Consider the following 27,294-nt stretch of genomic DNA (forward strand, 5'->3'; position numbering starts at 1 on the left):
TGACTTCATGGCAAAAGGTCATCCAAGCAAGATTCTCCCCTGAGTATCTAATTGTTCTCTATCACTAGGAAACTTTGTGTGTGGCCTAGGGAAAGGGCTAGAGTATGTAGAGCCCTGAGGAAGCTAGTACAAGGACTCCCTGTATGTGCCAGCCCTCACCCCTGGATGAGGCTTTCAGGTGCAGTTGGTCAGAGGGTTGAAGGAGGAGTGCACAGCCCCTGTAGGTAACCCCTCATCTATGCTCTGGGAGGCTTCTGATTTTCATTGGGACCTTTAGACAATGGGTAGATCCCCCCAGGAAGGAATGTTAGCAGCATAAAATGACTACAGGTTTAGGCAAGGAGCAGAGAGCTTCAGGAACCTTTGTGGTAGAGAGATAGTATGTTCAAAGAGTAAACAAATGCCTCAGTTTCTCTTTATGCCTTCAGCCTTGGTGAGAGATGAGATGTTATACATTTTGTTCAGGATTACTGCTTTTCATACAGACTCACCGGGTGAATAGCATGCTTAGTTGCAGAGCGAACAGTAGTCTAACCTAGTGTACAGGAGACCAACACAAAATGGAAGCAGAGATGCCAGGCTCCTTTCTGCTTTCATTACCCAGAAAGCACAAATAAGCATGCTGTGCTTCTCAGCAAAGCATCTTCTAAATATTTCCTCTCTTCCCACACACCACAGGCCTCTAGGAACCTGGAGACAGTTGGACATGTTCTATGCGGAGCCTTTGCATTTTCCAGTAGCCCATTGCCATCATGATATCCAAGATCTTATCCAGGATTGACTCCTTTGGCTCTTTCCTGACAGTTCCCTGTGTGACCCTTGGTGACTTTGCAGCTCAGGCCTGCTCCACTTCCTCTAGAATACCATCCCTGTTGACATCTACCTACACCTATCTGTGTAGTGCCCCAATATTATCCATGCTCACAGAAATGTACACTATACCAAAACTTCAGACCATTTAGCTTTGTTTGTTATTTGGACCCCAAGCTGTAAATGTTCTGCAATGTTTACTTAATAAGGGCAGCAGGAGTGATCAAAATTCACCATCAAAAAGCACATTTTTCCAGCACTCCATGGCAATCCGATTAGTTTCCCTTCAAGATAGGTGCCACCATTTTCAATCATGTTTGCTCTCATGTTGCCCTTCATGTGGGTAAGCAATACCACACATTGCCCTGAAGACCAAGCAGAATGTTGGGCAAATTAGGAGTGTCACTAATAATAGTATGGCACCTTTGACAGGTTAATTCATGGTAGACAATGACAAAATGGATGTATTTACAAGTTGAGTATTGCTCCTTTTTTATTTTAGGGAAATAGAGGAGGAGTGGGTGGATCTGGGTTAAAAGGGAGGCAGGAGGAGGAACTGGAAGAAGTGAAGGGAGGAGAAACTACAGTCAGGATATAATGCATAAGAAAGAAGGACAAAGTGCCAAATTCAAAAGAAAACAAAATTAATATGAAAAGCCTTCAGTTAAAAAATATACTTTTCTGGGAAGTTAGCCTTGGCTGTGATAAGAGCATAGGTATGGGCTCACGTGTGTTTATACTCACACATCTCAGCTTTGATTGTCCAGAGTCTGAGGGCCATAAATTGTCAGATTTCAATTTATGGTGTGAGCTAGCACAGGAGAGGAGCAGGTGGGCTAACCTATTCTTGCCTTAGTGGAGCGTTAGTTGAGGCTATGCAACCAAGGCCATCAATGCTGGTCCAGACTCACAGACTGATCCAGAGATGCTCTGTATCTGTTCTGTAGCCTCACATGACTCTTTTAAGATTTCCAAATGCAGCTGTTTCCAGAAATGGATTCTCAACTGACACATATAGCAAGAACTTGCCTAATCCCTCTCTGATTCTGACTTCCCTGGCATCAGAGAGTCAGGGTCAATTCCAGAATGCTCTTAAATTAGAAGAGTGATTGGGAGTCTCACTGAGGACCATGCACTGGTCTCCTCCCTGTGCTGTGGGTACTTCCTTGATACACAGTCTGGGAATGGTGGGGAGTTATGAATGAATACATAAAGACTGGGTTCATACACACAGACACAAGTATGAGCATGCATATGGTCACCATGCTTTGCCCTGGGACGTCTTGCAGGTCCTGAGGTGAATAAGCCTCTAGGCTATAATACTACACAGTTGAGAGTTCTTACTGTCAGGGCTTTCTGCCCTAGCCTTAGAGTGCTTCTCTCCACAATTTGAAATACTGGCTGCATTTGTGTCAACTTGACACAAGCTAGAGTCATCAGAAAGGAAGGAGCCTCAGTTAAGGAAATACTTTAGTGAGATCCAACTTTAAGGCGTTTTCTCAATTACTGATCAATGGGGAGGACCCAGCACATTGTGGGTGGTGCCAACCCTGAGATGGTGATCGTGAGTTCTATAAGAAAGCAGACTGAGCAAACCAGGAAGCAGCACCCTTCCATGGCTTTTACATCAATGCCTATTTCTAGAATCCTACCCTGCTTGAGTTCCTGTTCTGTATTCCTTTGATGATAAATAGTGTTCGGGAAGTGTAAGCTGAATAAATCCTTTCCTTTTCCAACTTGCTTTTGGTCATTGTGTTGCAGCAATAGAGACCCCGACTAAGATGTTTCGGTCGGCCTCTTTTTACTGACTAAGAAGATTCAAGCTTCCCTAAGCCCTGGTTTATGCAATCATGTAAAAGAACACAAGGAAAATTCAATGAACTAAACCCAGGTGTGTCTTTGAAGGAAAAGGTTCCTAAACTCTGTTGCCCCATTTCTCTCAGCTGCCATTGGTTCACACTGGCACTTACAGTATAGCTGCGACACTTAAACAAGTCCTTTCAACAGGAACAGGACCCTCCTATGACCTAGGCTATTTCATCAGTGTGGACAGAATACTGTCCCTTGAGTGAGCCTAGGCCTTTGTTTCTGTTTCAGTGTTCAGTCTCACTCCTTCTGGTCTCCACCCCAACCTTCTTCATTGTTTTCAGTGCTACTTTGCTGGAAGACCCAGCATAAAGCTCACCTCTTCCCAAAGGGGTCCTGTGTCCCTCCACATCCAGAGCTGTGTCCACCTTCTGTGACAATCCACAGCTTACCCTGGGTCCTACACTATGAAGAACATCAAGACTGTGGGTGGGCCCTACATAGAAATTTCTACATGGTGAAAATCAGTGAACATGCATACTCTGTCAGACTGACATTTCTGCAAGGATTCAAGGCAGAAATGGAGAGGCAACTGAATTATCCTGAATGATCTCTGTTCTATTCAGCCAACGCTAGTGGGAAATTATAGAATGAAGAGATATTGCAGACCCAGGATTCTCTAACAGTACGGAGACTTCATGGTAAACATAGACTCCTGTTCAGCTGGCTAGGGCACTAAGTCACACATGCCTCTCTCTTCTCTTTTCTTGCATGAAAATCTAACCACCTCAGAGCAAAGCCCAGAGAAGCTTTACAAACCACTATGATGAGGTATGAAGAGAAACCAGAGACAACAAGCCCACTATCTCTTTTCTTTCTCTTCCTTCTTCCACTCTGACTCCCTCCTTCCTGTCTTGGTCTGCATTCCCTCCTCTGTATTGTTATCTGCTTTTCTCTCTTCCCCAAGTTTTCCCAATCTTCTTCCCATATCTACTTCTGCAGAGAAGCAGAAAATTCTTCATCCACAACTGGGGAACTACACAGTTTGTACTGCCTTTCTGGCTCTTGCAAAAAGCAAAAGCTGGTGGCTGCTTTCTTAGACTAGGAAACACCTTGGTTTGGCAGATGCCCATGAAGAAGGGCTCAACTCCTTGGTTGAAAAAGGAGACCTCCATACTAACAGCTATGTTAAGAGTCATGTGGGAGAGACCAAGAGGTAACCATTTCCTCTGACTTCCTATAGAGTAAGGGCTTCAGGGTGCTCTTAGAGCCTGAATTGAGAGATTTGTTTCAAAGTATCAATAGAACATACCCAACCCAGTGTAAGGTTGTACACTCAGCTTCTAAAGACCTAATTCTAGCACACTCTGTGGGAAGGTAGTGAGTGTGTAGAGAGTATGATACTAGTACATCTGTGAAATCATGTAAATCATACAAACCACACTATTCCTTTTTCATTTTCTGCATAAGCTCTGGATTATTCTGATATACTCAGGTCTCCTCAAATTTTTCAGAAGGTATTTGTGTTAGGGAAGTGAGATTTTACTCGTATCCAGAGACAGCATTCCAGCACTGAGCATGTATACCACTGTAGCACACAATCTGCACCCATCAAAGCATCCAGTTTTCAAGGACCTGACCATCCGCTGGAACACTATGAGTATTCACAACTTCTATTGCTGCACAGCAGCCAGATCCTACAACTCATTTGGCAAACTATGCTTCCCCACTTAGGAGATAAATATGGATAAGATATACTTGCATTTTGACAAGCACTTAGATTCTATGTGCCTATTTTTTTTATCAAGGCTTCCAGTATCATAATAAATGTCAGCCAATACCATATTTTTAAAAATGTATCATTGTAGCCTTATAAATCAAGCAGCTTGCTATTCTCATCTCAAAGCGTGCACTTCTAACTTTATTTCATCCCAGTACAAAAGTTGTATTGTTTTATGTCACTGTGTATCAGACTGGTTTTTTATGCCACTGTGAATTATCACCAACTCACTTCTATGCCAATATCTACCAGGGATTGTCACAACCCCATCACTAGCAGTGTGTGGTTTTAGTGTCTTTAGATCAATGACTACCAAACTAGAATATCTCATTCTGATAACTTGATTTTAGGGGCACTCTGGGAACCAGTCAAGTTGGAGCACTTTAGATGGATGACAGTAAATTATGTCCTACTTTGTAGGACATAAAAAGACTTTGACTTCTATGAAATTGAAGAACTACTTTCCCCCTTTATTGCTATTAAATGCAACTGAAACCTCTATATGTTATATTTTTAAATCATAAAAAAACCCAGAATGCAGAGGGAAGAGGGCAGACCAATTAGAGGGGCTGGAACCTGAGGAGCCATGCCTGTGCTCTGGGTTTATTTTTACCCCCAACTGTCCCAGATTTGGATACACCAAGGTGTGTGCAGGATTGTACAGAAGCCTCATGACTAGGACAAAAGCATCATAGGTAGATAGGAAAGATTTGATAGTAGTTAGTCTATTCTAGGCAAATCCATAGAGAAGACAGTACTCACATCTCACAAATACCACGAAAGATTGAGCAGAACATTCTGATTTCCACCATACACAACATAAAGAGCAGCACTAGCCACATCCACCAGAGTGTGTGCCAGTGGCCTCAAGGGGGAAGCTGAGACCTTTGTCCCTTTCGGGCCGCAGTGTTAACAGAGAACATTTGGAAGATCTGCCATTATACTTCTCAGCAGTGAATAAGCTGTTTCTCTGATGACTGGGAACACTGGAGGAAATTAGTGGACACCCAAGATTGTAACCACCATCCAGAGTGACAGGCTACCCCTTCAATACTAGTAGAGGGTATATGAGAAACCAACCCCTAAATAGATAGTCACCAGAAACAAGGGATTGTCACCATAAGATCTGGTGCAATCTTTTTCTTGCTCTATTTGATGACAATGGATAGGTGAATATAGAGCTTAAACGACATCCACAGGCTCATATCACCATACCCAGAATTCCAGATTACATTCAAACTGTTTTTTTTTTTCATGTAGCTTAAATGAAGAAAGACATCAATACAATGCCAACACCAAGATGCCAGAATTACTGCAATTATCCATAAAGGTTCTAAAGCTGCCATCATCAAAATTGATTCAATGATGAATGTACTTGAGCAAAGTGAAATATGGGAAGAATAAGCAAAAAAGAAAGAAAATCTCAAAAAGGAATTAGAAAAGAAGAATGAGAAGTAGAAAATACAAAACACAGTGAAGCAAGAGGTAAAACTCTACGTTTATGGCCCACCTGAAAATGGAGATTAAAAAGAAGAATCTCTCTTTAATACTTGCATAGAAATTATTTGATCTGAACATAAGAAAAATAATAAAAACATAAAAAAGATTTGTGAACTGTGAGCCTGCATAAAATATCTGTTTTTGTGTCATAGGAAGTCCAAGAAAAAATGGCTGGAGGCTGAAAAGGTATTCTGAGAAACAACAGATGAAATTTCCCCCAATCTGTCATTATGCATTAGACATGCAAATATAAGAAGACAAGGGAAGTCCAAACAGCTTGAACTCCAAATAGGTCTATACCAGTGTAGACCACTGTCAGGGATATGAAAGCTACACAGATCTTGATTATCATGGAAAAACTACCTTCTCTTTTTCTAGTTTAAGATTTAGATCTGATCTCTCTTTACATCTATTTTGTATCTGCATGGTAGAGAGTTGGGCATATGCCACAACATGTGAATGGTGGTCTGAGAACAATTCATTTAGTCAGTTCTCTTTCCACCATATTGGTCTGAGAGAGGGAACAGCAAGGGCTCAGCAAGATCCTTTCCTTAATGAACCATTCCATTGCCCCCCTCCTCCATTTTTGTTTGTGTTAGTTTTACTTTATAAAAACAGTTATTCCAGGTTGGCCTTGATTAAAAGATGAGTGCCATATTTTCTCATACCATACACCATACTCTCTCTCTCTGTGTCTCTCTCTGTCTTTCTGTCTCTTTCTGTCTCCATCTCTTACACACACACACACACACACACACACACACCAGAGAGAGAGAGAGAAAGAGAGAGAGAGTACAGATGATAAGCAAATGAAAACATCTTTCCCAATACTTGCCTATAGTAAAAACGAAAGCCCCAATTAGACATCAGAACACACCCATCCATATGTCTAAACTTGGAAACAGTGACAGCAGGAGATTGTATGAAATCTAGAAAAACAGAACCACTAAGATGCTGAAAAGTAAAGTGGTACAACCTGACTCCTCACAAAAGAGCTTGGCAGGAGCTCAGTAAACTGACTATACATCTTCCACATGACACAGAAATTACATGCCTGAATTTTTTTTTTATTTTAACAGAGTACTAAAAAGTGATGTTTACATAGAATGCACAAAATATTAACAAATAATAAATAAAATATTAATAATGAATATACATAAAATAATACATGTATAAAATAAACAAAAATGAAGCTTCCATCAGCCTAACATTTTTCAGTAAGTTAATGGTAGGCACATCTATACAATGAGAAAATGCCTAGAGATTTAAAAGAACAGGCTGGCCTGTGACATATTACATCATTTGCTTTGTATGCAAGAAGACCTGTATACCATCTCAAACATTGTGGGATGTGGAGGAGACCCAGCATATTGTTATATACTAGAAGCAGAGGACTAAGGGTTGAAAGTTAACCTGAGCCATAGGACACACCTCTAGGACAAGGGAAGGGTGAAAGCTACCAGTACAACTGTGTAGATGAATCTTTAGGAAATTGTGCCTAATTCCTTCTTTGGAGCTCTATTCCAGAAGGTTATTTGGATTCTGAGACTTAGGAAGAAAAAAACGCTGGCTTGTTGGCAAACAGTAGAATTCACTAAGGAAATGAGAGGCACCCAGACTCAAGCATCAAGATATGGCTGTGGGAAGAAAGGAGAAGACTGGTAGATCTGGCATAATGGAATAAGAGCAGAAGCCTCATAGAAGAGACTTAGTGTGGGGAAGAGGGGGGAGGTGAGGGGAAGGAAGTTGACTCTTCAGTTTAAAACAAACAAACAACCCTATTTCTGTGTTTATTTACCATCTTTTATGCTTGATAGATTTGATGTAGCCAGAGGGAAAACCATAAAATCTCTTGTCTCAGACAATTATCTTCACACTTTGTTGTTGCTTCTTTCCTCTCCATAAATACCACTAATCTCTTAATAATGTGCTCTCAATAAACCACACTCAGCACTGTCTCTCTCACTTTCCCCTGCCCCTAGCTCTCACCCCTCCCCCTTTCTGCCCACAGCTAACTGCAGCCTGAGAGCCAGCACTGCTTTCTGTCCTATACTCTCCAAAGTTGAGGCTCCTCAACCCAGGAGATAAGGAGTCTACACAAAGCCTTCAACTGAGCCCAAGGCTACTGAGCCTTGACAGCTAGCAGTGAGGGAGATGCCAGAGCCTTCTGTGCAGTCTCCCATGGAGGACCTAGAGCCACTGGACCAGGCAGAAGAGGGATTTGGGGGCTAGACTTAGGCATAGGATGTGTGACCTGGATTGTCTCAGCAAGGTGACACTAATCAAAGGGCCAAGTATCTCCATCCCTCACTTTCAGAAGTGGCTTAGAACACCTGGAAGAAATTGCTTGTCCAACACATTTAAAATCATGATATTGAAAAACGCTACAAGTCCCATTTCTACAGATAAGGCAAATTTGTTCAGACTTATGCATGGTCTTTAATTAGAACAAATAGTCTTAGCCACACAGCAAAATGAAATTGATGATTCGCTGACAGCTAATCACTTCCAAGAAACAACAGATGCCTTTAAATGATGCTATGCTTCATGGTGTTTTCTAAAGCACATTTAACTAACTGAATAAAGCATTGTAATAATTATACTGATGTTTCTAAATACGTTTTAAAGAACTTATAATAAAAAAAAACTTCCCTCTGAGGATGCCAATAAGATTTTCTTAATTGGTGATACAGTAAATGTGGGTTGGGACCCATGTTGGGCATTGTGAAAACACATTCTCTCCATTCTCTCTCCTCTCTCTCTCTCTCTCTCTCTCTCTCTCTCTCTCTCTCTCTCTCTCTCTCTCTCTCTCTCTCCCTCCCTCCTCTCTCCCCCTTCCCCTCCCCCTCCCTCTTCCTCCCTTTCTCATCTACACACAACCACTGGCTTCAGGGAGTTCAACTGAAGAAGGAGGTGCTTCTAAGACTTAGAGATGGTGATCAGGGCCTACTATAAAAGATATAGGCCAAGTATGAACCCTGAGTAGTGACTGAGTTCAGAGATCAATACCGGTGATTCGGCCTTGGGAGGGATAGTTATTCCCTAACGTCCTGAGAAGTTAGTCCAAGATAAAGCATTCCCACAGCTTGGAGATAAGGAGTAAGGTCCTGCTGGTCTTGTGTCTGTCTAATGAAGGACAAGAACAAAGAGATAGTTTCAGATGCTAGCAGGGTAATTATTAGGAAAAACTAGACAACTAGAGTAAATAAAGCAAAATTTCATAGACCCTGGGACAGAGAGAAGGAGAAAATTTTTAAGTGTGTGTGTGTGTGTGTGTGTGTGTGTGTGTGTGTGTGTTATGCACATGTACAAGTGTATATAGAGGCCCAAGGTCAATGTCAGGTGTCTTCCTCTCTTACGTTTTATGAAACAGGTTTGCACCACATCTGTTACTGAGAAATTAGGGGAGACAGCTGGCCATTTAACTCTGAGGATCCCTTTCTCCACCTTGCCAGGACTAGGATTATGGGTGCCTTCTATGTGCATTCTGCTTTGCCTGCCTTATATTTTTATGTCTGATAGAGGACCTGAAGTCACGATCTCGTGCTTGCAGAACACACTTTATTGACTGAGCTAACTGCTCAGCTCTGTGAAGTGAGATTCTGAGCAGTATCTAAACGCACTAAGCCATAACCTGCTGAGCAATTCAGGGAAGTCTGCATCTTCCAGTTGGGAGCTCTGAGTAGACTTGTCCCTCAACAGAGTGGCATGCTATGTAAATATGGCCAATATGCCTCCCTTCCCTGATGTCTTAACTTACGCAGCTAAGAGTGCAAATATTTTGCTACTTTCGTGATGGTCTAAATCACCTAAATCATAATGCTCATGACCCAATTGAGTGGAGGGACACAGACAGCAAAACTGCAAAGGATTTTACTCAAAAATAAAGTACAGAGGAGATTGCCCTTGGGGAGCAGAATGCTCCAACAAAATGCTCATGATCCAAGTTGTTTCTCAGTGCTTCCTTTGACCAGTGCAGGAGGAAGAGTTAGTTTCTAAGCACAAGATGAGACTTTGTGTTTTGATTGGTAGGGTTGGGTTGTGTAAACCTTTGTTCCCTTGCGTATGTCCTTTCCAAGGATGCATTTGATTTTAGTCACATACAAGATCAATCATGAGCAAGCATAAAATGATACTCCATATTTTTCAGTTGCTGAAAGAAAACACTCTGACCAAAAGCAATTTATGGGAGCTGGGGTGGGGGGACATGTATTTGGCTTACACCTTCAGGTCACAATCCTTTCCTGAGGGAAATCAGAACAAAAATCCAGCAGGAACTGAGGCAGAAACCACAGAGGAAGAATCCTTGCTGGCTGCCTCCCAAGTTCAACTTTATCTATTTTCCTTATTTATCCCAGGCTGTTTACCTAGAAATAGTATTGCCCACAGTGGGCTGGGCTCTCCTACATCACTTAGTAATAAAAAATTTTCCTCCACAGTACATGTCTGCATGCTAATTCAATGGAAGAAATTCATCAATTGAGGACCCTTCACCCAGGCATGTCAATGTGACAACCAAGATAAACATCACAGATGATACATGAAGAGGTTTTTCCCTAAAAGAGTTCATATAGATAACACAGGCATTATTTGTACATGTATTTAAAATCAGTACAGGCTGGACTGCTACTGCCTTTAACTCCACAATATAGTCAATGGAGTGTTTGGACACTCAGTGATTGTGAAAGTATTATTAAGAGCTATTAGGGCAGAGAGATAAGTCAGAATGTTTGTAGAGGGAAATATGTGTAGCCATGGTGCTGAGTTTTTAAAAGATATACCTGAAAACTACTTGCCTCGTTGTCATGGTTTAGATATGGTTTAGTATACCCGATAAGGGTGCACATATTGAAACTTAATTCCTGTGTGTGGTAGTAAGAGGGTATGAATTTCATATATTTTGCTTTGTGGTATTTAAGAGATGATTAGGATTCGACAAACTCATTAGGGTAGAGTGTGCAATCTGATCCGGTGTCTTCCATAAAAAGAAGAACACAGACAAGCACACCCTTATCTAGCCCTGCCAGATGATTCTCTGCACCATCAGTGGACTCTGCCAGCAAGAAGGCTATCAACAGAAGCAGTCCTCAATCTCACACTAAAATCATGAACCCAAATAAATATCTACTCACTATAGCTTACTCAATCTGAGGTAGCCTGTGATTGACATCAAACAACAGACTATCACACTAACCATTACAATGTCCAAGGTCACCTATCCCGAGCCTCTTTAGTTCTCTATCTTTCGCCTGCAACCAGTCTTCTACTGATAAATACCTACTCTCAAGCTTACTTCTTTGCTTCTGTGATTCTATTGCTGGTGAGATGTGAATCTGCTGTGTAACTGTCACTTCCCTGGGCTCCTTTGGTTGACTTCTCCCTGGAGCTTGAGACAGCTGGTGAAACAGTCTTGGCATCAGAATTAACAGATTCTTAAAGGAAGATATTAAGTTGGCTAAGACTTCCCATTTCTGGGCCAATACATCACATTTCTATAGCCAAGAACTCTTCTTGACAGTGAAGGTTGTACTTTGTGGTGGTATCTGGAAGCCTTGAATATCAAAAGTGCACAAGAGGGAGGAGACCTATTACCCTGACCTCCACATGACATAGCAGGCCTTGCTTCAGGTATAAAGTCAGCAAACCTGACAGCTCACATAGTGCTCTGGTTGCCAGGAAAGGGTAATTAAACCAGGAGAAACCCAAGACTGAGCGGCAAGGAAAAACAGCTGTTCTGAGTTCTTTGGTACACCAGGCTTAAACAAGACCTGACGGTTCTATTCTAAGATAAGGTTCTGGAGCATATAGAGGTCACATCACTGGCACATGTTTGGCTAGACCATGTCTGAGATTGTTAGAGACTGAGAGGGGAGAAAGGCTAAAGCCTACTGCTATGGTGCCAGACACTGCTGTGTGTTTAGAGGATTGGGGATAGAAGGTACCTAACTACCTGTAACCCCTGGCCTGGAAAAGGCTCCTCCAAGACTGTGAGCAGGTGAAGTACAGCTGGACAATACAGAGTAATCTGTCTGGATGGAAGCTTCTGTTTGCCTTTGTACTTATTTTATCTGGAAAAATACACACATACATGACAGTAGAGAAAATAGGAAAATTAAACTCTCATGTACTCATTTCCCAACTTTAAAATTGTCTACTCACATTTATCTTATTTCACCCACCTACCTTCTTTATCTTTCCACCCTATAGATTGTAAGGGAAGTCATGGGTGTTATGATTTTATAAGAAAGTAGTTCTTTACATAGTTTATGAGCTCTACAAAGGTGTAGGCTTTAACAATCCATACATGTGCATAATGCACTATAGCTACTGTCATGGATCACAGCAGGACATACATCGTTCTCATTTTTTTTTTTTTAGTAAACAAGTAATTCTAGCGAAAAACTTCAATCTTAAAATTATAGCTAGCAAAAAATCATAACAATCCAGCTAATATTTGATTTATATTTTAATGACTTGACTTTCTCAAGAAAAAGAAAACAAAAAGTCTGCCCCGGAACTTCTTAAGCTGCCATGTTTTAAATGGGGTCCATACAAGGCTTATACATTGTCATTATTGCTTTATTATGCCATCTGTTTTGTGTCTTTAGAGTTTCCCAGAGTCTAGATTTAGCTAGGTAGAATACCTAACTTCATGGTCACCAAGGTATTCGGGTAGAAGAGATGCTGGCTCACTGGTTAGCTATACTATTTCATAGAGAGCATCATGTCCCTTACATGTTGTATCTATTTTACCAAGAAGGAGGTCCAATGTGTTTTCTAAATGAATAAAATATAAAGTAATGGCAAATTCAGGACATAGATCCTAACAATGGCCATGATACCATATTGACTATTTATCAAATAATCAATCTGACATCAGCAGTTTGCTAAATGTTTACTATTAGGACCTAAAATTCCTTCAAAACACCACAGCTACAATGAAGACTGAAGGTTGATCAACTGATTTGAATTTTCTGATAATAGAGCCTTGGAAGGTCACATATTCAGAGCCCCAGTAATCTTGGGTGGTCTTTATAGTCTCAATACAGCTACTTATCACCTCCCTCTGTGTCTGACTTACTATAATTTCTGATATTTGGGATTCATTAACTTAGAAAACCATTAGCCTCACTAATCCAGAAGCTAGGAGTGGTGTCAGATAGCATCCGAAGCCTATGTCACAGTTTTATTCACTCTCCTGTAACCTAATGCCCCCACCAGTGTATTTGATGAATGAAATGATTTATGGTTTTCTTTTGTTCTGTAACTATACACAATTTGTGTAACCTCCCTACAGTGAAATATGGCAGGAAAGCTTGAATCTGTATTTCCAAGCCACCATCATTAATATTTGGCTCAGAATAAATGATCTTTTAATCATTTTGAAGAGAGAGTTATGCCTTATATGAACACCATAATGCCTTTGCTCAATTTTCATTTTAGGGAGGATGAAGATGATCAGTATAGACTAAATAAGTGAGCCCTTAAACTTCAAGGCACACAGCTAAGTAAAATGCTAGAATTTGAACTTCTAATGGTTTCATAGCAGTGGCTCTTTGTTTCTGTCTCCCTGTGTGGTATTTGACTGAGTTGTGAGAAGGTGATCCATACAGTCTGATGAACAGAGAGTAGATAAAAAGGAAGATTTTGCTAAAAAATCTAGAGAGAGAATCTCACAGCTGTGCTCTGATAGATACAACAGGAAATTTGATATGGTCTCTGTAGCAATGTTGTTCTGAAGACTGGAGCTGTTTTAAGAAATATCTGGTGCCTGCCTGCATGCATGCAGGCATGCATTTTTGTGTGTTTGCAGACATACTGAGTTGGTCTAGTATAGGGTCTAAAAGTGCCTATCCTATTTTATGCCATATATTCTCAGACTCTAGTGCTATTGCTTATTCACCAAGCCATGCTAGGATATATCAATATTCCTCCTACCTTGGTCATCATGGGGGTTCATGCTGGTCCCAAAGTCTCACTCTAGTCCCAAAGCCTTACTCCTTCAACATTGCATATCTGATTTTGACTTAGTGATTTGGCCCAGTATCCATAGCATTGTAGCTAGAATTGACAAACAGAACTCACAGTGGGAAAGATCATATTTTCTAACTACTAAAATAGATGGGAACGCTCATTATGCCCTCAAATAGTTATTGATCTTATGGCATGCTCTTCAAGAAAAATTATCAGAAGAGCAGGAAATGTGTCTAATTTTTATCATACCCTCATAATGGTCACTTAAAATCTTTGGATTTCTTGCTTCTATGTGGAGAGAACTGTAAGTCACACTTATAGGACATCTCAGATGTGCCACACCATGCTAAGAATGGGGCAGGGTAAAAGAGTATGATGTTCAGTCACATTTGGAGGTGCACATGGGGTATTTGGGGGAAATTTAAACAAGACACATAAAACTAGGATAAAGGTCAGTACCACACAGACAAGTCAATGCCCTTAGAGACCTGGAAATGCTGAGTCCTTCTTTCAATACAGTTCCTGGTAGAGACAGGAAGATGCAAAGGTGAAACACTCCCTATCCTTGCAAGGATCAGAATGATTTAAGAAAGAAACACACATATCGCTAAATCTTTGAATGTCAGGTTTTCTTCTTCACTGGACAAAAGAGACAGACAGACAGACAGACAGACAGACAGACAGACAGACAGAGAGACCAAAAATCAACAATGGAAACACTCTGAAGCCAGCAAGCATTCCAGGGAATGCAGTATTCAAAATGGAAGTGGCAGGAGACTCTGGAAGCTTCACCTTTGAATTAGCTGTGTGAGTGTGAGAACATAGCAGCAGAGAATAACTAGAAAATTAGATTCTTAGAGGAAAGAGCCTTCTGCCACTCTGTCATTCAAGGACCTGTAGGCGACAAGAACACTGGAGGAATTGTGTTAGGTGCCCAATAGTCTGCTGATCCACACTCAGCCCAAAGAGCTCCCTCTATTAAACTTTTCCCATTATCACCAGCCCTGTCCACTAGTCAACTGCAGAGAGGGGACCAGAAAACTCTAGGAACAGGTATTTGCAGGAGAAACCAGACTGTACAGCTTGTTACCTGCTGGTAGAACTAGAACCTCCCACACCCTGAGCCTACAATGGTTTTCTCCAATTGGTTGCTTGACATGTCAATGCAGGGGCCATCCTTTTAGGAAACATCTGAAGAGAACTTTCATTTTCCTAGACAGTCTGGAATATCTGTTCCAATGTCACAAATGAGCCTGGGCTTCCTTAGTTTGCAACCAAGGGGTGGTGTTGACCAAAGGTAACCACGGGATAAATGACAGACTTACACAGCTTTTACTAAAGGGACTCACACTAACATTATTTTGTCAATGACAGTGACAGTGATACTTATCTAGGCCTCTAGGTTTCAGCTCTCACTCCCATTCAGTGTGTGAGCTTCACAATTAACCTGTGAAATGTAGTTGGCATGGTATCTCCAGGTCCTAGCAAACGAGGGTGATTACACAGCCAGGTTCTCCCTCGGGATGTTCTGGGGGTAGTTCTGGAACACTCCACAGAAAAGGCTTTTGGGACAAAGTGAAAAATGTCCTAAGATCTAGGCTGCAGTGAAGTCATTCATAGTTCTGGAACATGGTATAGAGCAATAGAGAGTAATTAAATCAGATGTCAGGACTGGAGAGTTAGAAATAGCAACTTTCCCTAAGTATCTAGAAAACTCTTATGTAAGTCAAATGTCATCTAAGGTCGCCTGCACTAATCCCCTAGCTGGACTGGCCAGAGTCATGGTACATGGGAGTGCTATGTCCCAATGTCCTCTCTGAACTTAAAACTAATTGCCAGAGAAGGGTGCCCATGGGACAATTTCTACTCCCCCTTGGCCCTCAGCTCCATCTTCTCCTATATTGGTTACCATGTCACTAGCGGTATCAGTGAACGCAATGACTATTCAAGGTCATGTTCATTCAAAATCATGTGGCAATGACTCTGCTTCTCCATGAGCCACGAAGAAACAAGGGCTCCACATCTTCATCTAACCGTGATCATGAGCTCTCTACAATGTTATACTAGGTCACAAATACCAGGTAGAGATACCAGATAGGGTGCCAGGAGCTGGTGTGAAGTAAATGCAGTGATGTCATCCAGAGGGTTGTCTATTCAGAGTGGTATGGATGAGACCAAAGTGAGAAGCCACCTAGGCTCCATTCCCTGGGTCCCAGAAGTTCTGACAAACTTGTATCATCAGACAAGAAGCTTGAGTGTTAGTTAATAAGATCTATGCTTACCTTTCAAGTCTCATGGATTTATGCAAATATATTTCTTACACTCAGACTCTTATTCAAGAAAGGTTGAATCTGGAAACAATTTTGCATCTGAAGCCTCCTCTAAGTGTCAAGGTTTGGAGACTCCATTAAATAATCAGCACATTTGTGGAGAGGAGTCACAAGCTATCTATGAATGGAGCTGTGAATAGGAATCACACCCAATCAGACCATGCAATCAGCAGGTTCAGTTCCAACAGAAGCAGAGAAAGGAGAAACATGATTCCAGAAAGTGTCTAGGGGCAGGGACACTTGACTCAGACTGCTACTCCTTCAGAAGGAGGGCAATAGAACAATATGGGTGGGTGCCTGAGAGAAGCCAGAGAAGTTACTTATGGGATACTGAGTTTGTTCCAGCACCACACAGAAACCACCATAATCAGCATGTTGGAGAGCATTGTGCCAACCTCCAGAACATCACCGTCCTGACACCCCATGGAGAGTCATGCAATCACAATTGCCCCCTTGGTGAATGCATTGTTGATGAAACCAAAGTAAAGATGCTCAAATGTGAGCCATAATGTCCACATACCAATAGACACATGTATTTCAGGCATACTACAGGAATGCTCCCATTTTTATTCATTTTACCACTGTGTTTTAATAGTAATTAACACTTATTAATTCTATATGGAAAATGCCTCTTATCCTGTCAGTTTGTCTCCTGTTGTCATTCAGTTCTTTTTTAAGAACTCACTGATAGGCTCACGGATAGGTATTTATTGCATACATCTGTCTGTGCCTGGTTGTTGAGAAAGATGGAATAGAGAGACTGGAAGGAACATCGAGATAGAGTTGATTTTCAATTTGCCTCTGTCTTAAGCCCTTTCTTTTCTAAAGTAATGTCACCATGTAAAACTAATCTCCATGTTCTAAAAATACCTGTCTATACCTGTATGTTTCTTTGTGGGATTGGCCTTGTGCATCATTCTTCTGTTCTCTTGTCCGTGTTCTGGACTCATATGGAGATAAAGATGGCTGTGACTGCATATTCACTATCCCATGAGAAGCTTTGTAAATATCAGCTAATTAATGAACAAGTGGGTTTCTGAACCAATAACTCTGATCAAAAGCAGCAAAAGATAGTTATGAATTAGTAGGCCAATTGTTTTCCTAAATAAGTTTGAAAATCACCTTTGTTCTGTAATAAGAGAAAATCATGTCATCACTTCTTGATATTTACTCAAAGGAGCTGAATGCTTACAGATCCACTAGGAATATATGGATAGATACTCAACAGCTGCTTTATTTCTTCAGTCAGTGAGGAAAGGGGTAAAGAAACTGTGAAGTGTGAAGACAAAGGGGTGGCATTAAATGAGAAGAAGCAATTCCACAAGAAGCCAGGAAATGTTCTGAAAGAAGCCTAAACATACAAGGCTAACTGATAGAAGCCAGGATGAAAGGTTACATGAGGTCGGGCTCCAATTCTTTGACATTCTAGAAAAGGCAAAACTATGTGATAGCAATGTGCTCAGTTGTTGTCAGGTGTCTTAGAACAGTGAAACTACTTTGTATGGTCATATATTCAGACATATGTCCTCATTGATTTCCTTAAATGCATAAAATATACAAAAGAAGGAGCTAACCATAACACAGACTTGATGATAAAAGAAGCAGGTTATTAAAATAGTTTATTTTCAAACAATATTAACAGATTTTTGAGCAATTGCTGTATTCTATTACTAAGTTCTTGGCTATGTGGATAGCATGTGGCAGGGCTGTCTTTGTACAGCTTCTTAACTATGCTTCTATTGTTGTGATAAAACACCATTATCAAAAGCAACCGCTGAGTATTTCAGTTCACAATTGTAGTCCAGCATGAAGGTTACTCAAGGTAGGCACTGAAGCAGAGGGCATGAATGAGTGCTACTTATTGGCTTGCTCTCTGTAGTCTGCTGGTCAAGCTTTCTTATATCATCCAGGGCCCTCTCCCCAGGGGTGACATCACCCACAGTGATCTGGATCCTCCCACATCAATCATTAATCAAAGTAGTGCCCCCCAGAGACTTGGCCACAGGTCAATCACACAGAGGCACTCTCAATGAAGAGTCTCTCTTCCAAGATATGTCTAGATTTGAGTCAAATTGACAAAAAACAGCCAGCACATGGGGTGATTTAGTCATGAAGGACGGTCCTTAAAAAGGACCCAAAAAAACTCCTCACCCATACCATCAAATGAAGATACAGCAAGAAGATGGCACTAACAAAAAGACCCTCACTAGATACCGCATCCCCTGTAACACTTGACAGAGTAGCAGGAGAACCATGTTTTCTTGATATGGTGGTGGTGAGAAGAACATTTAACATAAAATCTCTGGGAAAAAAATTAAGGGCACCGAGTATTATTAATGGTAGACTATTATGCTGGATATGTACACACCCTTTTCATAACTGAGGCTTTACACATATTTAAAAAAAATTCTCAGGCTGGAGAGATGGCTCAATGGTTGGGAGCACTGACTGCTCTTCCAGAGGTCCTGAGTTCAATTCCCAGCAATCACGTGGTGGCTCACAACCATCTGTAATGGGATCCGATGCCCTCTTCTGGTGTGTCTGAAGACAGCTACAGTGTACTCATATACATGGACTAAATAAATAAATCTTTAAAAAAAAATCCCATGTTTCCCTCTTGCAACCCCTAAGCTGCCATCAGTCCTTCTTTCTGTGAATGTGACTGCTTTAGGTGCTCCTGAGTAAGCAATATCTGACCCTTTGTGTCTGGCTTACTGGTACCTCTGAAATTCTTCAAAATACAGGATTTTCTTCTAAGACTGAGGAGTATCCATTGTGTGTGTATGTGTGTATGTATGTGTGATTGTACATGTATAGTGTACATCTGTACACATACATCTCATTTCCTCACATGTTTGTTCACTACTAGGGATTTAAATTCCTTTTGGGAACATAGATATCACTTAGATCCTGATTCTAAATTTTTGGATAGACATCCAAAAGCAGATTACTGGATCATCTGATAGTTTTTTTTCCTTTTTTCAGAAATATCTACACTATTTTTCACAAAGTCTGAACCACTGTACATTTCTGCCAAGTCTGCAAAGGTTCATACTTCTCCTTGGTCTCCCTGACACTTGCCTTTTGTGGATTTGTTTGATTTGAGGTTTTGCAATGACTACTGTGATCCTCACAGGAATGACAAGAAATCTCTCTGTAGCTTTGCTTTGCCTTTTCCCAATGAACAGGACAGAGCATCTCTTCTCACAGCTGTTGGAGGAAGGTCTATTTAAATGCTTTGCTCATTTTTCAGTCAATTTATTGAGAGTGGGAGTAACAGGGCTATGGGATTTGAAAATGAGAGCTACAGAATGATGTGCTCATCTTTGTGGAGAAAGCTGGCAAAGCCTGGGCTGTTGCTGCACACACCATGCTGACTCTGCTCTGCCCATTTGCAAGGCCCAGACAGCCTGCAACCCTTTGTGATTGAAAAGAAAAAGGAAACTATTTCCAAAGACCTTCTTACACTCAGCAGCAGCGATACAGGAAAGCACTCCTGCACAATGAAACAGAATAGAATAAACATGTAGGAGGGCAGTGATGTTTCAATAAAAACATACTTATCTTCAAACAGAGCCTACAGTCAAATGTTGGAAATGGAGACACTTTGTGCATGAGCTCTGAGCCAGCAGCTTGTGAAATCAGTTCTAAGTCCTTTTCCAGGACATGAGCTTCTGGGGAGCTACAGTATTAAAGAAGGCAAGTCTCAGTGGAGCCCACCAAGGTGACTATCACTGTAGTAAGTGCCAGGCTATCCTGAATCTTCTGTGTCCTGAGTTCTCCTTGCTTGGGAGTAGTATATGGATATTAAAGGGTGTGTATAAAATCCATATAATACTTTTCACACAAAAAAATCAAAGTTGAATGGAAAATTGTATTAATATCAAACAGTAAAGATTTGCAGTCTTGCTTCAGTGTGTGTATTTGTGTGTATGTGTGTGTGTGTGTGTTCATATGTTTGACTGGATGTAACAAGGTCTCTTCTTTTTCAGTCCAACTTAGTGTCAAACACACTTTGTAACCCAGGCTGGCCTCCTGATCTTCCTGCCTCAATCTAAGTGCTAGAATATCAGGTATGGGCCCATGGTGGGCTTGAGTCACTGTCTCCCAAGTTACTATTACTGCTCCATAATTTGTAGGTCACTGTAAAGAGTCCCCATCATTCCACCATCTTTTGGAGGGAAATGTTTTAATGTGATGGTGATGTAGCTTCCAGTGGACAGTGTGCAGTTTGCACCTTGAAAGGACTAGGTTTTTTTGTTTGTTTGTTTGTTTCTGTTTTTTTTAATCACAGTGTAAACACCATGTCTTTCCAAGAGGACACAGAATGAAAATAATTACCAGCACCAGATGAAACATACTTAATGTTAAAATATTTTTGTTAATTTAATGACTAAGGAACAAGCATATAGAAGTGGACTAGAAGAAAAATAACCAAACAGAATCTATTGAGGAATATTGGGGAAATAACTGAGGGTTGGCATGGTCAATGAAGGGGTAGGATGTCTACGTAGAGGCTGGGTCTCAGGAGTCCTGGAAGAGACACATAAGTGTATCTAAACCAACACAAAGATGTTCGACTCCTGAATGACACCAAGCTCACTTGTCCAATCAGCTTACACCATATGGCGTGTACCAATTTGCATTATTATGTCATTCTCTTAATAGCTCTCTGAAGCTAAGTGAAGGTTTATTGTTCAGAAATTATGCTTAAATGCCCTCTGGACAAGGGAAAGGGAATTTCTGACAAGTGTGAGCCCTCTGCTGTCCAGGGCCTTTTTGGTCAGAGCTTTATTTTCTTCCATACTGAGTATTACAACAACCAACTGTTCTCCTTGCTCTAGACATTTTGACTTAAAAGAAAAATACTAATGATCTTCATCTCTATAAAGAATATTAATGAGGCAGACAGATAATAAAACATGTTTATTGCCATCTTATACAAAAACAATGTAAACTATGCTTATATATCTGTACATCTGTACATCTGACAATAGTACAAATTTGGGCAAATTCAATTTCATGTGTTAATGTCATATCACCAAAACCAGAAAGTGTCACCTGCCAAACATACCACATATTTCCTACACAGCTCCCATATGTATGAAGCATGGAGCTTTCTTACCTGTTACACTGAAGCCCTCACCAGTGAAAGGTGGTTTTTGTTTTTAAAAGGTTTTAGTTTCTCATTAACCTGCAGAATCACTTAATGAGACTCTTGACTTAGAATTGGAAGCTGACAGCGTCTTTTGACACAGGCTCACAAGCTGCCTGACATTGTTGTCTGTGTGTTTTCTGCTGGCAAGTCCTATTCACCATAAGTAGAACAAGGAGAATTTCCATTTCTTGTTTAGGAGTAGCCTGTGATGGATGAGAAGAGAAAGATTAGAGGAAGACAGCAAAAAGAAACGCAGGTTTCTTCCCTGAAACTACTTAGAGATGGCAGAAGAGACCCAAGCCCATGGACAGAACCTGCTGAAGCAGCTGATGTTACATTCAGAGTTAAGAAATGTTACTCAAAGTGACCAACATCATCATTGCACATAAGATTTTTTGGTTTAAAATAGTTTCACATAAAAACAGAAGCCTGGTTCATCACAATTTCTTCAATTATTGACTAAATTATTTATTTATGCTTTAGAAGGATTTTTTTCCCCAGAGAAAGACAGATTAACCTCCTGGTGATATCTGCTGCACTTTGGAGTGGGAGAAAAGGGCAGGTCCTATATGGAGCTCGAGGAACCAATTCAGAATGCAGAGGACCAGACAGGAGCAAATTCATGGGTACAAAGGGACTAACAGGGATCTAGAACAAAATCCCATCTCCACAAGTCTAGGGGCTGCCTGCGCTGGCCGCTGAGCCTGGTGGCAGCACATCCATCACAGCGCTCCACTTTACCACTTCATAAAGGAAGGACATTGTAAGACCTTTAGCTCAGAATGTGCTGGAAAAGCACAGAACACCTGAAAACATTATATTGTATCATGGGGTAAAGTCATTGTTTGAATATATCTTTTGAATATTATCCTGAGTGAGGTAACACAATCACAAAGGAACTCACACAATATGTACTCACTGATAAGTGGATACTAGCCCAAAACCTAGGATACCCACGATATAAGATACAATTTCCTAAACACATGAAACTCAAGAAAAATGAAGACTGAAGTGTGGACACTATGCCCCTCCTTAGAAGTGGGAACAAAACACCCATGGAAGGAGTTACAGAAACAAAGTATGGAGCTGAGATGAAAGGATGGACCATGTAGAGACTGCCATATCCAGGGATCCACCCCATAATCAGCTTCCAAATGCTGACACCATTGCATACACTAGCAAGATTTTACTGAAAGGACCCAGATGTAGCTGTCTCTTGTGAGACTATGCCGGGGCCTAGCAAACACAGAAGTGGATGCTCACAGTCAGCTAATGGATGGATCACAGGGCTCCCAATGGAGGAGCTAGAGAAAGTACCCAAGGAGCTAAAGGGATCTTCAACCCTATAGGTGGAACAACATTATGAACTAACCAGTACCCCTGAGCTCTTGACTCTAGCTGCATATGTATCAAAAGATGGCCTAGTCGGCCATCACTGGAAAGAGAGGCCCATTGGACACGCAGACTTTGTGTGCCCCGGTACAGGGGAACGCCAGGGCCAAAGGGGGGGAGTGGGTGGGTAGGGGAGTGGGGGTGGGTGGGTAAGGGGGACTTTTGGTATAGCATTGGAAATGTAAATGAGCTAAATACCTAATAAAAAATGGAAAAAAAAATATGAACTAGGTTTAATATCTCCTTAAATAGAACTATTATACTTATATTCTTTTTAAAGTTCTTACATTGGTTAGTGTAAGAATACACCATAACACAGCCTATGAGATGCAAACATGCCTGATATATTTTTAAACATTGTGCAAAAGAATAGAAAAAAATCATCTCTTCCTCACGAAGATTGCTTAATTAATTCTGATATTGACTTTTCCTTGTCAATATGGCTAGACTCATTGTAAATATGTGTTTGCTGGAACCCACATTTAAATCAGCTAGATTATATAAATTCAAATAAATATATACCTTCATGATTTTTATTTGCTCGGTTTCATTACCTGTGCGTGGCATCTGCTATTATAGACTGCATTATTGTAGGTCATTCATATCTGGAATGAATATGCCTCAGGCTGGTCTCTTTACATGCCCCAGCTATAGCATCCATGGTCCTGTTTGACTGGAGGCCAGAGGGGCCAATCATCATAGGAACTGGCAGCTTTCTGCTCTGCTGGCCTTGTACATCCTGGCCACAACTTGGCAATATGCCTATAGCCACATCTCTGGGACCAGGCAGAACCTAACATGCACAACAAAGCTTCATTTTCCAAGCAGTCAGACATGATCCTGGCTTAAATAACATGCAGAATAATTCAGTAGCTCTTAGTAATTTTTTTTTTTTTTTAGGAAACCTCACTGATTTCTTTCCACATTGCTTCTGAAGTGAATCCACTGGAATAAACATTATCCTTTTTGTAAATTACCTATGATCTGGAGTTCAGGGACTACTGAATCTTTCATGGGAAAGTGAAGAACTTGGAAAGCCAGAAACAGAAGACCTGCTATGTGAACATTTGAGGGGCTGGGGATGAAATGTGAGTCCTTAAACCTGAAACCATCTGAATCAAAGACACTTCTGTGGCATTGCCATGATTGTGCTGTTGTAACTGCACTTCAAATATGTGCTCCAGACTGCTGTTGAAGGTAGTCTTTAGGAACAGTGTCTTGGAACAAAAACTGCCTACATTCTTTTTTTTTTTAATATAGACATTTTTTAAAACGTATTTTCCTTAATTACATTTCCAATGCTATCCCAAAAGTCCTCCACAACCCCCCCCCACTCCCCTACCCACCCACTCCCATTTTTTGGCCCTGGCGTTCCCCTGTACTGGGGCATATAAAGTTTGCCTGTCCAATGGGCCTCTCTGTTCAGTGATGGCCGACTAGGCCATCTTTTGATACATATGCAGCTAGAGTCAAGAGCTCCAGGGTACTGGTTAGTTCATAATGTTGTTGCACCTACAGGGTTGCAGATCTCTTTAGCTCCTCAGATACTTTCTCTAGCTCCTCCATTGGGGGCACTGTGATCCATCCAATAGTTGATTGTAAGCATCCACTTCTGTGTTTGCTAGGCCCTGGCCTAGTCTCACAAGAGACATCTATATCACGGTCTTTGCAACAAATGCTTGCTAGTGTATACAATGGTGTCATCGTTTGGAGGCTAATTATGGGATGAATCCCTGGATATGGCAGTCTCTAGATAGTCCATCCTTTTGTCTCAGCTCCAAACTTTGTCTCTGTAACTCCTTCCATGGGTGATTGTTTCCAATTCTAAGAAGGGGCAAAGTGTCCACACTTTGGTCTTCTTCTTCTTCAGTTTCATGTGTTTTGCAAATTGTACCTTATATCTCAGGTATACTTAGTTTCTGGGCTAATATTCACTTATCAGTGAGTACATACCATTTGAGTTCTTTTGTGATTGTGTTACCTCCCTCAGGATGATGCCCTCCAGGTCCAACCATTTGCCTAGGAATTTCATAAATTCATTCTTTTTAATAGCAGAGTAGTACTCCATTGTGTAAATGTACCACATTTTTTGTATCCATTCCTCTGTTGAGGGGCATCTGGGTTCTTTCCAGCTTCTGGCTATTATAAATAAGGCTGCTATGAACATAGTGGAGCATGTGTCCTTCTTACCGGTTGGGACATTTTCTGGATATATGCCCAGGAGAGGTATTGCGGGATCCTCCAGTAGTACTATGTTCAATTTTCTGAGGAACCGCCAGACTGATTTCCAGAGTGGTTGTACAAGCTTACAATCCCACCAACAATGGAGGAGTGTTCCTCTTTCTCCACATCCTCACCAGCATCTGCTGTCACCTGAATTTTTGATCTTAGCCATTCTGACTGGTGTGAGATGGAATCTCAGGGTTGTTTTGATTTGCATTTCTCTGATGATTAAGGATGTTGAACATTTTTTTTCAGGTGCTTCTTAGCCATTCGCTATTCCTCTGGTGAGAATTCTTTGTTTAGCTCTGAGCCCCATCTTTTAATGAGGTTATTTGATTTTCTGGAGTCCACCCTCTTGAGTTCTTTATATATATTGGATATTAGTCCCCTATCTGATTTAGGATAGGTAAAGATCCTTTCCCAATCTGTTGGTGGCCTTTTTGTCTTATTGACGGTGTCTTTTGCCTTGCAGAAGCTTTGCAGTTTCATGAGGTCCCATTTGTCAATTCTCGATCTTATAGCACAAGACATTGCTGTTCTATTCAGGAATTTGTCCCCTGTGCCCATATCTTCAAGGCTATTCCCCATTTTCTCCTTTATAAGTTTCAGTGTCTCTGGTTTTATGTGAAGTTCCTTGATCCACTTAGATTTGACCTTAGTACAAGGAGATAGGAATAGAACGATTCGCATTCTTCTACATGATAACAACCAGTTGTGCCAGCACCATTTGTTGAAAATGCTGTCTTTTTTCCACTAGATCGTTTTTAGCTCCCTTGTCGAAGATCAAGTGACCATAGGTGTGTGTGGGTTCATTTCTGGGTCTTCAATTCTATTTTGGTCTATTTGTCTGTCACTATACCAGTACCATGCAGTTTTTATCAAAATTGCTCTGTAGTAAAGCTTTAGGTCAGGCATGGTGATTCCACCAGAAGTTCTTTTATCCTTGAGAAGAGTTTGTGCTATCCTAGGTTTTTTGTTATTCCAGATGAATTTACAGATTGCTCTTTCTAATTCGTTGAAGAATTGAGTTGGAATTTTGATGGGGACTGCATTGAATCAGTAGATTGCTTTTGGCAAGATAGCCATTTTTACAATGTTGATCCTGCTAATCCATGAGCATGGGAGATCTTTCCATCTTCTGAGATCTTCTTTAATTTCTTTCTTCAGAGACTTGAAGTTCTTATCATACAGATCTTAACTTCCTTGGTTAGAGTCAGGCCAAGATATTTTATATTATTTGTGACTATTGAGAAGGGTGGTATTTCCCTAATTTCTTTCTCAGCCTGTTTATTCTTTGTGTACAGAAAGGCCATTGACTTGTCTGAGTTAATTTTATATCCATCTACTTCAGTGAAGCTGTTTATCAAGTTTAGGAGTTCTCTGGTGGAATTTTCAGGGTCACTTATGTATACTATCATATCATCTGCAAAAAGTGATATTTTGACTTCCTCTTTTCCAATTTGTATCCCCTTGATCTCCTTTTGTTGTCAAATTGCTCTGGCTAGGACTTCAAGTACTATGTAGAATAGGTAGGGAGAAAGTGGGCAGCCTTGTCTAGTCCCTGATTTTAGTGGGATTGCTTCCAGCTTCTCACCATTTACTTTGATGTTGGCTACTGGTTTGCTGTAGATTGCTTTTATCATGTTTAGGCATGGGCCTTGAATTCCTGATCTTTCCAAGACTTTTATCATGAATGGGTGTTGGATCTTGTCGAATGCTTTTTCCCCATCTAACGAGATGATCGTGTGGTTTTTGTCTTCGAGTTTGATTATATAATGGATTACATTGATGGATTTTTGTATAGTAAACCAACCCTGTATCCCTGGAATAAAACCTACTTGGTCAGGATGAATGATTACTTTAATGTGTTTTTGGATTCGGTTAGCGAGAATTTTATTGAGTATTTTTGCATCGATATTCATAAGGGAAATTGGTCTGAAGTTCTCTATCTTTGTTGGATATTTCTGTGCTTTAGGTATCAGAGTAATTGTGGCTTTATAGAATGAGTTGGGTAGAGTGCCCTCTACTTCTATTTTGTGGAATAGTTTGTGCAGAACTGGATTTAGATCTTCTTTGAACGTCTGGTAGAACTCTGCACTAAACCCATGGTCCTGGGCTTTTTTTGGCTGGGAGACTATTAATGACTGCTTCTATTTCTTTGGGGGATATTGGACTGTTTAGATCGTTAACTTGATCCTGATTTAACTTTGGTACCTGGTATCTGTCTACAAATTTGTCCATTTCATCAAGGTTTTCCAGTTTTGTTGAGTATAGCCTTTTGTAGAAGGATCTGATGGTGTTTTGGATTTCTTCAGGATCTG

At 40.8% G+C, this 27,294-nt stretch overlaps 1 long non-coding RNA gene across 1 annotated transcript in view; it reads right to left on the reverse strand.

Moving 5' to 3' along the window:
• Window positions 1-21,111: 21,111 nt before the first annotated feature.
• Gm30313 overlaps window positions 21,112-27,294 on the reverse strand; it is a 45,912-nt gene continuing 39,729 nt past the window's right edge. Inside the window, exon 3 of the long non-coding RNA XR_379203.1 lies at window positions 21,112-21,561. This is a non-coding gene — a long non-coding RNA (predicted gene, 30313). The remainder of the gene's footprint in view (window positions 21,562-27,294) is intronic.

Source organism: Mus musculus, chromosome 9 (assembly GCF_000001635.26).
Source record: "Mus musculus strain C57BL/6J chromosome 9, GRCm38.p6 C57BL/6J".
NCBI classification, from domain to species: domain Eukaryota; kingdom Metazoa; phylum Chordata; class Mammalia; order Rodentia; family Muridae; genus Mus; species Mus musculus.